Source organism: Ammospiza nelsoni, chromosome 7, assembly GCF_027579445.1.
Source record: "Ammospiza nelsoni isolate bAmmNel1 chromosome 7, bAmmNel1.pri, whole genome shotgun sequence".
In the NCBI taxonomy this organism is placed as follows: Eukaryota; Metazoa; Chordata; class Aves; order Passeriformes; family Passerellidae; genus Ammospiza; species Ammospiza nelsoni.
Genome location: NC_080639.1, coordinates 9,202,614 through 9,214,875, shown reverse-complemented (window position 1 = coordinate 9,214,875; position 12,262 = coordinate 9,202,614). Strand labels below are relative to the sequence as shown.

At 38.7% G+C, this 12,262-nt stretch overlaps 1 long non-coding RNA gene across 1 annotated transcript; it reads right to left on the bottom strand.

Annotated features, from left to right (window-relative positions):
• Positions 1 to 3,708: 3,708 nt before the first annotated feature.
• Positions 3,709 to 11,939, bottom strand: LOC132075839 (uncharacterized). The gene is made up of 2 exons (XR_009418837.1): positions 11,890 to 11,939; positions 3,709 to 3,926 (listed from the first exon to the last, which is right to left on the bottom strand). It is a non-coding gene; the product is annotated as an uncharacterized LOC132075839 (long non-coding RNA).
• Between the last annotated feature and the right edge of the window lie 323 nt (positions 11,940 to 12,262).

Here is a 12,262-nt window from a genome sequence, read left to right as displayed (position 1 = left end):
TTTTTTTTCCTGGGAGGAGGAAAACAGCATTCAGGCATAAAGATTCACTTCTATAGGATATGACATGCACATATAAAGCACAAAGGCCATTTAATTTCTTTAAGTATGATGGCATGGTCATTTCTCAGCCTCAATCTTGTTACCCAACTTTTTCTTTAAATGAACATTATCTTTTTGCTGGTTCTTTTAAGCTTAAATTCTACTTTGAAATATCCTGTAGTACAGTCTGATTTTTACTTTTTTCATCATGTTGAAGTCAAGTCTCAGCTGTATCACTCTAGGGTAAAAGAGAATGATAAATTCCCAAATAGTTAGTCATAAAATGAGTAGTCCAAAGACTGTTTTTATTGAGTCAAAAATTAAAATCTTGGCAGCAAAAAAAGTGCAACTCTGCTGTCACCTACCTCTGCTGTCAAACTAATTGTCTGAATGAGGACAACTTGTCACTTTAGCCACAAGCTTACAACTAAATCTGATCCATACAGCAGGATCTAATCTGGTCTGATTGTTCTACATGGATCTCTAATTCTATAATAGATCCCTTAATGACTTGTTCATTCAGTATTTTTCCACACTTTGTGAAGCAGTTGTAAACCTTTTCAATCTTCATTTTTATCTCACCTGTGCACTGTAACTGATTTCACATTTTCTTTGAAATTGAGTAACATCATTGATGAAATTTGTCTTTTCTTTCAGATCTCTGAGTGTCATAACGTTTACAGCAAAAAAACCCCACCTTGAGTTAGATAGTAATCTCATGAGGAACAGTGATGCCTTACTCAAAGTAAATAAAACATTAAATAAAGTTTCTTCAGAGCAACTTGCATTGGACACTCCTTTGCCCTACCTTGATTCTCTGAATTTAAGTTCCACACTGTAGAACTCATAGCCTCCAAACCACCCAAAATGTAAATTCTGTTACACTTGACTCCCCTTTCATCTTGTACCTGATTGTAAGCTATTCAAACTCTAATCCAGATCTGCCCACTCTCCAACTCAATTTAACATAAATTATGCAAAATACCTGCAAAAAGGATGTACAATTGTTCCAGTTTCCCTGTTTTGAATATGCATTTAAATGAACATATTCAAGTAAAGTGTTACTACTGCTGTCTGTCCAAATATGTGTGACAAACTCTCTATTTTTAAAATTACTTCATGACAGAAAAATCTTTGAATTCTTTCCAATTAGTTGAAGTCTTTGTCAATGCATGCCAGCTCTTTGGCATAAATTAAGTTTTGCCTCATTTTAGGTGAACAAGGCAGACTGTACTTCAGCAGCAGGGAACAAAGCTTTCAAGGACATGCTAAAGAAATGCTTCTAATTTGTAAAAAAAGGAGGGCTTTGTGAAAATTACTTTTGAGATACACTTGATAATACATAAAATCTACAAGTTTTAAATTGTGTCAGCAATTTTTGACTGACATTTCAGAGCAGATATTTTGACATATTTTGATCTATTAACTCAGAACATTCTGATGCATTATGAAAAAAGAACATTTTCATCTGACTCTTTCAGAGAGCTTGAGCAATGCTAACAATGAAAAAGTAAACATAACTTTTTTTTCAGTTGCTGAATGAAAAATGATATGTTAAATTAAAACTATCCATTGACATTCCTTGAAATGTTTACACTTTTACTTTGTGTTCTCAAAAACATGGCATGCTGAAAAGCTGCCAGTTTAGTTAAATGTAATACAGTTTAAATATTTTCCAGGAAAATTTTAAGTTTAGGATTAGATGGATAAATTTCTCTTATATTAGTGATTATGTATACACCATGTCTTAAGTATAAAAAAACAAAGTCTAATTGGTTTATTGTAGACCAATATTATATAGATTCCTGTCATATCTCCTAAATTTCTTGGGCTTAAAGTATCAATTTAAAAACCTGAAAAATATCACTAATTCCTTGGGATTTTTTCATACCCGAGGGCTTTATACTAGCCTAATCATAAAAATGCAGCTTAAAGTAATAAAAATTAGCTGCTAGTAAAATTAATATTAACATTAAGGGTTTTATGCCAAATTTGACATCTAGACTTAAATGTGCTGAACAAAGTGCAGTGTGATTTAGGCTACTGAAAACGTAGTGATTGGGATTTCCTTGAAGACTAGATCTAGGTATTTCTCATATATACAAAAACTACAATCCATCCTGTGGGGAAAAGGAACAAACATGATATTGATCACAAAACTATTGATGCATCAGAAACCATTCAGGGGAAGAAAGAGAACAGATACTAGTATTCTGTAGTTAAAAGAGACTTTTTCCTCTTAGACTAAAGACATCAACCACCTCACTTTGCTTTTGAAAAAACCCACCTATAGATCTGTGACACACACAAGCAGCATCAGAATCACCCCTGCTGACCAATTTAAGTCAGCTGCAACTTGGATCTCTTCCCAGTTCTCTTTTGTGAGGAGTGCCCATCACACAGGCTCCACATGGACCTCACTGAGTCAGGGTGGTGGTGGGGGTGGGGAAAGGAGCAGTGTTAAAGTGTCCACTTGATTATCTCTATGCCACAACTGTAATGTAATTTAGCTCAAAACCTGGGCCACATTACAGGCTGTGCAAGAGGGTTATAGTGCCACTCCAAACATCTGCAGTGGTGCAAAGGTTGAGTTCTCAGCATGTCCCTGCAGCCTTTATCCTTGGCTTCACTCTGTCGGTGGAGCCTGGAAGGGCTTCCCAAGGGAGCAGCCTGCAGCTGTCTTGCAGAGATCCTACGCCAAGGCAATTTTCCTTCCACAGGAAGCAGGCTTTGAGAATACCTTATACATCCTCAGCCCTCTACTCATTAGGAACACTGAAACAGACCTGGGAGTGTTTCTCAGCCACTCTAACTGCACTGTTTCCCTTAATACTGTACTAATGTACTGGGCTAACACTTTAGCACTGACTTGCAAAAGTGATTGATATTTATTGAATTGCTATTTCCTCTGCAGTTTTGTCTCTGAATGTCCTTTCCTGTCAGATTTGAAGGGATTATAGTCTTGAGTGTAGAGACTGAATATTATCCTGTATAAATGACTTCCAACATGCAGCACAACTATATATAACTACTGGAAAGTGCATGTTTTTTCTTAATTTCTGCTCTAATAATGGTTATGTACAGAGTAATCATCAAGAAAGGACAGAGTATAATCACAGATTACTTGAACAACTTCCTTAATATCTTTCTGTTTCCTTTTCTGAATTAAGACAGAAAACTGTAAAGTAAAACAATGATCAAGGAGCTTAAAAGTGTCAGTGATGTGCCTAGACTAGAGTGTACACCCATAGCACTCAATGGAACATTGTATAGAGACCCCTGAACAGGGACAATCAAGCTGATGTGACATTTTGTCTCACTGAAATATTAATGAACTTGCAAAGCAGAATGTCTTTACAGGTGCATTTTTTTTTATTAGACCAATTATTGTTCTTGGCCCTACAAAAAAACTGTGGAATGACTGGCTTGGCCTTATCTTCTCTTGCACAATTTTGATTCCTGTGTTTTCCTGCTGCAGAGCCCAAGATCATTCCCTAGCTTCTTAAAGTGCTTCAGTTGAATCAAAGAGATTACAAAAAAGCATGCATCATTAATACATACTTAAATGGGTATATTTAATGCTATTTAGGAAACAATAAAAGCAGGGGAACATTTTTATAAAGTGAAACAAATATCAAAGCACTTCTTCGAGTGGTGACTAACAGAGTCTTACCCATTATGAATTCCTGTGCAAGAAGTATTGGAGACTGGGCTTCAACCTGTTTCACCACAGCAGTAAATCACCACCTTTTCACTGGTTCTCAAAGACTCCTGTTCTGGTGTACTTCAACTGAGAACAGAATGAAATATGTCCTCCAAAATCAAGATTCCAGAATATTTCTCCAGGGCCTTGAACTTCTTTAGAAAATGAGTCATCCACACACATCCTATCATACAGCAATGTGAGAACACAAAACAAACATCCATGTTTCAATAGAGCAGCAAGGTACCTAACAACCCCAACCCCACCATGCTCCTGAAGCCAGGTGTTTCCACTTGTACCTGAGGCATGTGAGGCAAAGTTCACCAATTCATCTGAAACTAGTATTGCTCTTGTTCCATTTTAATCTAATGCTTATGAAAAACCCTCCCTTGTTCTAGTTTGGTATTAGTTTCAAGGGAAGATAATTTATTAGCTCTTCACTGTCTGAAATGAGTACACTTGTGAGGGCTTCTGCATATCCCACTAATGAGGGCTCAGTGGCAGAAGCATTTCAGTGCATATAATTTGGAAAGTAGTTTTTCTCTCTTCATGTTGATAATTCGAGCCAAATATCAAAAAGGTTGTTAGGACGGATCTGGTTTTCCCCCTCCTTGCCTCCATTGTGGGTATTGTTAAAAAAAGTAAAAGCAAAATTCTGGTATGCAGTTTGTCCTGCACCTGCTTCCCATGCTGTGTCCTTCCAAGGCAGGGAACATAATGAGTGCATGGCTTTGGCTTTGAATCCAGCAGGAGATGTCATGATGCAACTTTTCTGGGAATCTGTTCGGGGCAGACTGAACAAGCTGGGCTAAAACCTGTTTGGAAATATGTTTTTCCTGTCTTGAGAAAATGAACCCAGCAGCTTCCTCCCAAATGCTGCATTTGGAGGCTGGAACTATAAGTATGGAGTACTATTCAGTGTGTGTAGGAATATTTAGGCCTTTGGTGTATTTTTGGACATTGGTCCCTGGTAACAGGCTGGGAGCTCCCATTGATGCTGCAGGTTGCCAAGTTGTACTCTGCAATGGCACTAGGCTGTGATGGGTTTTGCATTACCCTTAAAAGCACTGCTGGAAGAGACACCACACTGCTGGCTAGCAGTGTGATTTCTGCAAACACTGATTCAGAAATGGAGCAAGGCTCCAAGTGTGCCAGCACTCCCCCTTCCTCCCTGAACTCCTATTCCATCTCCAGTAACAGGAGTATTGGAGTATACTCACTTCACATGTCTGAACTTCTGGACACTATTTGTGTGCACCAATGCCAAGAGATTCTAGGCACAGGGACATAATGCTGCTTTTACCCATTTCCAGGTCTCTTCCTTGTTCTACTCCATACAAACAAGAAAGAACATAGTCACCCAATTTCAGGGAAGATGGCTCCTGTGCTTTTGATGGAAGGCAATGCAGATAGAAAAAAAAATTGGCCACAGCCTTGAGAGGAGTGCAGGAGCCAGTGCTGTGGCTACCTGGGTTCTTCCCTGTACTGCTTTACTTCCTCTTACTCAGGACAGTGAAACTCTAAGTTCACAAGGAAACAAGAGGATCCTGTTGATCTGTGGGCAGTAAGCAGGCCTTGCACCAGGCACAAGCAACAACTGAAATTGAGGGTCATGAACAGAACAGCATGACCAGAGCACATGAAAAGAGCTGAAATTCAGAGGGTCATGAACAGAACAGCATGACCAGAGCACTTGAAGGCTTGGAACTGTCACCACCTTTCAGCAGCAGGGATGCACACCTGGGAAAGCAGCTCACCAGCAGCAGGAACCACACTGCCTCCAGCTGGAGCCATTTCTGCTGTCAAGTCAAGCAGTGTCAATTTTTCAAGGGACTGTGGCTTTTTGGAAGGGCAAATCAGGTTTTCCTTGTGGAAAAATGAATGCTGCTTTAACTAGTTTTTGGAGTTAAGTGGATAGATCTCTAAACAATTAAATATTTCTGCATGCAGTGGTGAAAATGTCTCCCTTTCAAAATGTGCTCTCAGTTTCAGGAATTCTGAACTCACAGTTTCACAAAAGAAAAGCATAATGTGGTACAGCACAGGGCTTCTTCTCACACAGTGTTTTCAATATTTTCACTGTGGTAGAACTTCCTTTCCTTTACCTGTATGAATTCAGAGACCTATTTCAATCTCTGTAGTTAACGTCACATGTTTCCCAGCCATATAGTTCAGCACAGTTGAAATGCTTAAAATCTTTAACCAATAGCTTGTGTGAAAGTTATTCCTTATCTCTGTCTTAATTTCTGAGGAATTTGGGATTCCTTCTTCAATAGTTAGTGACTTCAAATGAGGAAGGGAATGAGAAATGAGAGTGAGAAAAATGTGTCTTCCAGGAAACATTCGGCATTTGAGATCAACACAGAAAGCTAAAACATGTTCTGCAGATATTGGCACCAAAGCAGAGGTGTGGAGGAATGCCACAATAAAGAATTTATTACCTTGGGCTTCCACAGTGTATTTTCCTGTACTACAGCAATTTTGTGGGCTGAAGAGGAAGACAAAGAAACAGAGCAGAGCTAAACATAACACAAATTTTTATGATACAAAAAAAAAAAGTATAAAAAGTTTCTGTTGACTGAACCTACATCCAAAGCTATCAGCCTTTCTCCTTTCTGGAAGCCATTGACTGTCATGTGAAGAACAAGTGGAGGGCCAGGAAGCAGAGTTATAATGATGTCCAAAGCTTGGCTCAAAGACCACTGCAGTAAACAGAAAGATGAAGTGCTGCTGCCTCAGCAGGTATCTGCTCAAAACAGGATTTGCAAAACCTCATTGCATTGAGTCAGATCCGTGATGTAAATCCAAACAATAAATGCAACTCAATACCACATCTTCCAAACAATCACAAGAGCTAGATAGGTTATAAATAAATGGTAGAGAGAAAATAGAAATTATACAGTCAAAAGAAGTGTTATCACCAATAATGTCTTAGTTTTAGCCTGACTTGGGGGAACTGCACAGAGTCTAAACTAAACAACACTTAGCCTTTTTTTCTATTCCAGGCTTAATTTAATATTATTTCTTTAAAGGAAGGACAAAACAAGTTTATTTTAATCACTGATCCTGTATACAATAGAAGGGTGCATATGCACTAGTACAGCCTGGCATAATTATAACTATTTAGAAGTTTTATTAGGATTAAAAGTTTTAACAAGTTTTCTAACTGGGAGTCCTAGAGCTCCTGGTTATACTGAAGTTATGTGGCCAACATTCCTTCAGCTCAGCACAGCAAAAGCCTGTCAGCCCATTTTAGAAATGGTATGGCAAATCCACTCTTCTCTTCTGTATTCAGAACAAAGTACACCACTTTTGCCTTTTTTACTATTATTTTTATTGTTCTGCATTGTATGAATGCCAGATATATATTGTCAGGAAGATTAATCTAACTGTACTTGGTTCATGTTATTATTCCTTCCTGTCGCTTTTGCACAGCTGGCAGACATGAGTAAGCAAATAATTCTGCTTATGGAAAAATTATTTTTATGGTTATTTATAACTTACAGGCTCCAATACAGGGAGTCAAGTATTCAAGATGTGGTAACACAGTCTAACTGATCTGGTGCGTGCTGTTCTGAGAGGAACTCCTCATTTTTCCCTGTCTGTCCTGTCTCCTGTAGTGAAGAAGTCATTAAGATGGACTGAAAATGACTGAATACATGGGTGGGCTACACTGTGAATTTAGGAATTGAGTCCTGTTGAATTCTTGTGCTTTCTCTTATGAAATCTTTACTTATAAATGCAAGAGCAGCATCAAAAGAAAGAAGAAAGTCTCCCAAACCACTCCTGAAACTCAAGGCCTGACACTAAGCCTCCCTACTGGGTAATAGGCAGCATAATTTCAAATCCCCATATTGGGAGAAAAGTTTATAAATAGGTTCATAAGATAGTTTCAAGATGAGAGAAAACCTTCTGGTTATTTAAACCAGATGAAATTCAAAGAATTTGCTCAACTGTAGCCACATAATTCATGCCAGTTTTTCTTACCCACGCAGACTAGAAAGAAAGTGAATGCCAGTTATTTGTCACGTGCCTTAGATATTATAGAACTTGCTTCCATGTAACTTCAGAGCTGGTCAGGATGCCTGTTTGCCCTGACAAGCACTTGATGTTTTTTCAGCAGAGCTACTAGAACAATCTTTTTGATTTTACCATCTATGCAAACCTATCACAGATGTAATACAACAACTGTACAAGAATATTTTTAGTGCTTTGTTAGGCCCCCTGAGCCAAAAGGCTGTTCTTGATGTGAAACAGGAGAGCTCAACAAGAAAAGCCCCCTTGGAGATCAGAAATGTGAATAGGAAAAGAGAATTGATGTGTGGGAGCAGAGCCCAGGTCTGCAGTGCCACACTGCATTTCATTTCAGGAATTGCTGAAAGCTGGGCAACATGGACTGAGGGAATAGCTATGGCATAACTTAATTGACTTCTGAATTCAATAAAAAAAAATTAACTTGACTTGCATCCATTTACTTGCCTAATTTCGGAATTTTGGGCCAAATCCAGCTGAGATCTTGGCATATCACATCATGCTGCTGGGATATAATAAATAACAAGGATGCAAGTCCTGAGGAAAATCATTTCTCATCACGCATACATATCTGCATATGCACAAAAGCAGAGCTGGGGCCAAGCTTACGGCAAAAATACAACTATCTTTTATTTCCCAACTCCTGCTTCCTTCTTCTCAACTTCAGAGAGCTCTGCTGATCTTTGAAACCTTTCTGTCAGGTTTCCCCTGTTTCCTGGGTATTCTGAAGTTTCCTTTCTACTTTTGCTCAGATTTGCCCCGCACAGTGCCACAGGGATGTTCAAAACAAAGCTCAAGAAAGAAGAAACCATGTTATAAGAGTTCTGGTTTTCAAAGAACTATGTAGCATAAAAGAATTGGAAAGATCCTGAACAGAATGTGACCCTGTGAGTCCATGAAACTAGATCATTTGACACTGATAACCTGTGACTTTGCAAGTTCTAAGCATAACTCAAGCCATTAAACAGTCTCATAAAGTGGTTAAATGTGGAAGATTGCTGTGAGTAATACAGCATTGCAGAGTATAATATTAAAAAAAAAAAAAACCTAAAAATTTTCCAGACCAAAAAAGGAATAGCATGAAAAATGGCATGTTGTAGACAGTGGGCCATAAAGCTCTCATAAGTATTTGCATAAAGCAAATAGGAATGCAAATACAGTCAAATAGGAATTATTTCCCTTTGTGGAAGAGACAGAGCTATCTAGCCACATATTATTTGATACTGAAAACTTCAGTCAGCTCCAGAACTATCCTCATTAGGAAGCAGCAAGCCAGAGGGGCCTATAGAGATCAGCATGGCAAGTTTAGCATGTTAGAAAATACCCTTAGGAACTGTAACACAAACCTGCTAGAAAATCCTTAAAATCATCAGTCACTTTGTTAGGGGAAAAAACCAAAAAGAAGTTGTAAAGCTTCCTCAGTGACTTGCACCATGGGGCCTGATAACAAAGCATTAGATTCATGAAGATATACTGGTCTTTCAACTCATGCCACAGATGTATTTCCACATTACACAGCTAAGTATCACCTCTTAATTTTAGGGTAAATAGGCATTTACTAGTTTCCTTTATGGGATTTTGATTGCCTCCACAGCCCATAACAATATTTATTCCTTCCAAACCAAAAGCATTTGATTTGCATTGCCCTCAAGGCCCTTGGGTCTTTTCTAGAGGAAACATCACTTTTTATTTTGGCTCATCTACAGATATTTGTTTTTTTATTTTAGGGAAGAGGTTTTACTGGAGACATTGGAGATGGAAAGGACTTAATTAGTCACTTAGGACTGACTTAGTCACAACCATAGTCTTTCAGTCCAACCCATTATCAAGCAGCCTTGGTTCTCGCTGTATTTTCCCATATTGCTGTCTCCTTGCACTCCAAACAGGAAGTTCCCCTGAGACTTACAACAGAATCTCCTTCCTCAGCTTTTTCCTTCTCTCCTTTGTCATCAACCATTTGTCCCTTACTCTTGTGTGCATGGTTTCATCACCAAAAAAACCAGTTATTTTATGCATTCAGCTTCACTTCTGCTTTTTTGGATAGAGGTGTTTATAGAGTGCCCCTTTCCTTGTGTGGACAGATCTCTGTTTGGGAAGTAACACCAAACAGCTCTGCCTGAGACTCTACAGAGCAATGAGGATACTTGTGAGACCCCTATATTAGGGATTAGGCAAAACTGAGACCTGCACTACTGTATTTGAGACAATTGGTTATAGCTGAATTGATTAGCTTTCTCTTCAATGCTCCACTGTTTTAACTAATCCCTGGTTTGTAAAATGTTTGGCATTACAAAACCTCTTGCTCCTTGAGCAGAGAATAAAAATGGTATCCAAACTAAAGGCAACAGTCTCCACTTTTCCTTTCATTAGAGACCCTACATATGATATAATTTGGATTTCAAACTGAATTGAGGGTAGATTGCTTTGTTTTTGTGTTATAGATTACTCCTTTTCCATTAAGTTTTCAAGTATGGTGTGTGTTCAATTTGTTCTTCCCTTTGCATGTATGTTTAAAAAATCCCTGCTATATTTTCTTTCCAAATGACATAATTACTTCATGATGTCTTTACTTCTCTCTTGTTATTTTTGCTGGAAACAGTGAAAATGTACTTAAACAGCTCTTTGGCAGACATATATATCATACTGACCCAATTTATAGCATCTGCCTTGCAACTTTGTGTACCATCATTTGCCAAACATTCTGTAACTGCAAAATAATAAGAAAATAATAGTGAAGTGTTCCTACCCTTTCATGCTCTCTGTTCTGCATCCCACATGTCCCACAGAGCCTACATAATGAAATGTTTGCTAGGTTGTTGGGTCAGCACGGAGGAACAGAGTAAAACCCATGCTGGAAGTACTCACTGAGCTGGACTCATGGCTCCCCAGGCCAAGGCTCCTGCTGTTAAACACAGCTGCATCTGCTACTAAGAACAGCTAGAGAAGAGTGGCCATTAAAGCTGCAAAGTTTAGTGGCAGAACAGAATATCCCTCCACAAAAGTAAAAACTGAAAGGGCAACAGAAAGCATTTGTAAAACAGGGCACCTAAACTTTTTCACTTATGTTCAGCTTTGAGTTATGCATATGCTGTTTTTCTTTTGAATTTTAGCACACTTGAATTAGCCCTGGGGTTATTTTGAACTTCTAAACTAGTTATTTGTGAACAGAAAGGGACCAATCCAATTGGTGAACTCAGATTTTAATATAGGTGGCACTTCAAACATCTTACTGTGCATTTTGGATTATTAAAATAACAAATGGGAAAAATATTAACTAAACTTTAAAATTACCTTTTTCTTTTTACCTCCAGCTTTGGAAGGCTGGTGTAAAGTGAATCAGTGCATTTCTTTCTAACACTAGAACACTTTCTTTCCTCTTCCACCTTACCAGAGAGAGGTTGATTTTATACTGATATATGCAGAAAAGAATGGAAAAATTACACCCCATTGGCTTCTGAGAACTGAATCCTTCATGTCAGCTGTTAGATTTGTTTTGTGGGGTTTTTTTCCTATAATAGCCTCCTCCTCAATGGTTTCTGTAACTTTTCCAGTACAAAATGGGTTAGCCAGATTCTCAAGAACTTCTTCATTTCCCTAGACATTGTGTAGCACAGCTATTTTTGCTGGGCCATGTTAAAAATAATGGTCTATGTGGCCTCAGACAGGAATGACCTAGTTGAAGCCTCAAATTAATTCTATGGAGGATGTCACTTGTCCTTATTTTGAGTGATACACTCATTGCATAATTTATGAGAACCAGCTATCTGGAAGAAACAGAAAGATGCAAAAATGTGACAGACAGGAAAATTCAATAGCAGAAAACATGTTTTCAGATGGACAAGCCACAGGGTGTGCAAGCCTAATCATACCTTGCCTTTCTTGTTTACTATGGATCTGTTTTTCAGAAGGATAAGTTACAAGAGGAAAACCAAAGTGCAGCATAAGCCTGTATAACCACATAGGCATGAATGTTAGCCCTACCATTTTCATTAGGATATATCAGATTCCTTAGTGCCCCAGCATATACCACAGCACATGTCACAGTCAAGACAGCCAGGATACACAGAGCGCCACCATAAAATTTCAGAAAGCTTCAACCCAAACAAACACCTTACCTCTTCAGAAGCCTTCAGGTGGCTATCCCTACAGAATAACACCTCACCGCTTCAGAAGGCTGCAAGCATCTGCTTTTCCTGGTTCTTTAGCCCAACCTTTTATACCTTCATGTTGATGCATGGCACCTGTGTGCCCTCTGTTCCCTGTGGTGTTGGTCAGTGCCCCTGGGCACTCCATGGCTCGTTGCTGTCAGTGCTGCTCACAGCTGTGCCCATTGGGGATGAGGCTCAGCCCCACTCCCAACCACCACAAACTGTGTGCCTATAACTTAGTATTTTATTTAACAGAAACTGTTCTGCTATCCAAACTGTATCAAAGTTCCACAGCACTTGTTCAGCAACTCAAACAGTCATATAGGATGTAAAATATTTG